Source organism: Anabrus simplex, chromosome 4 (genome assembly GCF_040414725.1).
Source record: "Anabrus simplex isolate iqAnaSimp1 chromosome 4, ASM4041472v1, whole genome shotgun sequence".
NCBI lineage: Eukaryota > Metazoa > Arthropoda > Insecta > Orthoptera > Tettigoniidae > Anabrus > Anabrus simplex.
Window position 1 is genome coordinate 308,347,655 of NC_090268.1, and position 1,976 is coordinate 308,349,630.

The following is a 1,976-nucleotide window of genomic DNA, read 5'->3' on the forward strand; positions in this document are numbered from 1 at the left end:
ATAAAGTGAAAGCATTCTTAAGAGTCTTATTTTGTAGATGAAGATCATATTACCCGCTACACATCTTGATACAAGAATCATCCTCTGTTACACCTATCTATATATATATATAATAAGAGTTTTGTCTTACAATACTGAAAATTTTAAAATGATGGTATTTCTGTATCGGTCATATTTAATTTTTTATTTTCCTAGTATGTATGTATGTATGTATGTATGTTTGTACGCGCATCGCGAGAAAACGGCTCAAGAGAATTTAATGAAAATCGGAATATAAAGTCCGAAAATAAGTCGCTACAATCTAGGCTATAAATAATATTTTTCACGCTGAGAGAAATGGTAGTTTAAGGGAAGGCCTAAAATGTAATTCTAAAATATTTATGTTAGTAGTAATGAAAATCGGTATGTAAAGTCCGGGAGTAAGTCGCTACAATCTAGGCCTATAAATAATCTTAATGCTGAGAGAAATGATAGTGTACGGGAAGGCCTAAAATTTAATTCTTAAATATTTATGTTAGTAGTGGTCCTATCTTAATGAAAATCGGTATTTAAAGTCCGGGAATAAGTCGCTACAATCTGGACCACAAATAATCTTAATCGCACTGAGAGAAATGATACTTTAGGGGAAGGCCTAAAATTTAATTTTAAAATATTTGTTATTATTTGTCCTATATAATGAAAATCGGTAGGCAAAGTCGCTACAATCTAGGCTACAAATAATTTTATTCACGCTGTGTGAAATGGCAGTTTAAGGGAAGGCCTAAAATTGAATGATGAAATATTTGTGTTATTAGTGGTCCTATTGACAAATCGTATATAACTAAATTATATATTATTAAATTTCCGATCATTTATGTCTTATACAATTTTACTGTACCGGCTATGATAATGAAGATATTCATGAATTTGGATTTTTGTTGCTAAGTCCATATCAGCGCCGCCACGAGAAAATGGGTAAACAGAATCGAATGAAAATCGGTATGTAAAGTCGAGGAATACGGAACTACAGTCTACGCTATAATTCATTTTATAAGACACCCTAATATTACAGAGTCGAAAAAAAACTGAATGTGAAGGCCTAAAATACAGAAAGCTTATAACATTGATCAACAATAACATTACACTGGCCATTGTTTGTTGTAATGTACTTTGTGTCTCTGTTGCCTCTCATCTCCGATAGATGGGATTACTGCTGTATACCGAGTTTTTTTAAAATTTGCTTTACGTCGCGCTGACACAGATAGGACTCATGGCGACGATGGGATAGGAAAGGGCTAGGAGTGACAAGGAAGCTGCCCTGGCCTTAATTACGTTACAGCCCTAGCATTTGCCTGGTGTGAAAACTCGCCAACTCGCCCGGTCGTACTGAGTATAACAGCCAGCCTGAATATTGGCGGGAAGTAGCTGGGGAGTTAGATAACTTTCTTCATTTCATGCTGTTCCTCTGGTTCATACATTTTCTGATACTACTGATACGTAACACACTTGTTCATCATAGCATTCCAGCCGTTCAATCCCTACTCTGAGGCACTGATTGGTATGAGCAGTGTGCATATTTAACGGAATAATGACAAAGGAGCGTTCACGGCTGTCTGCGGTCTGGTCATTCCAGCACTGGAACTTTGGACTGTTAGATCGGCACTGTAGTACTGTTCGTTAAAAGTGAGAAAATGTGCGGTTTTTCATTGATCGAGTATTTTATATGATAACATTTCTACATTCCTACTGGCGACTTCACGTAGGAATACCACAACAACAGTCTTTCTGAGAATCCCGTAGCGAAGCACGGGTGCATCAGCTAGTTTATTAATAAAGTTGTTATCCCTCTAGGATCGCTGCGCTCAGTGCGTGCTATTGGTTTGCTTTTCTCTTCTCCTTATGGTTGTAATGTTAGTCTACACCGTAAATAACATTTCACACTGGAAGATAGTAGATTATAGATATACATGTGTGCTCTCTTGATTTTTTCAAAAGTT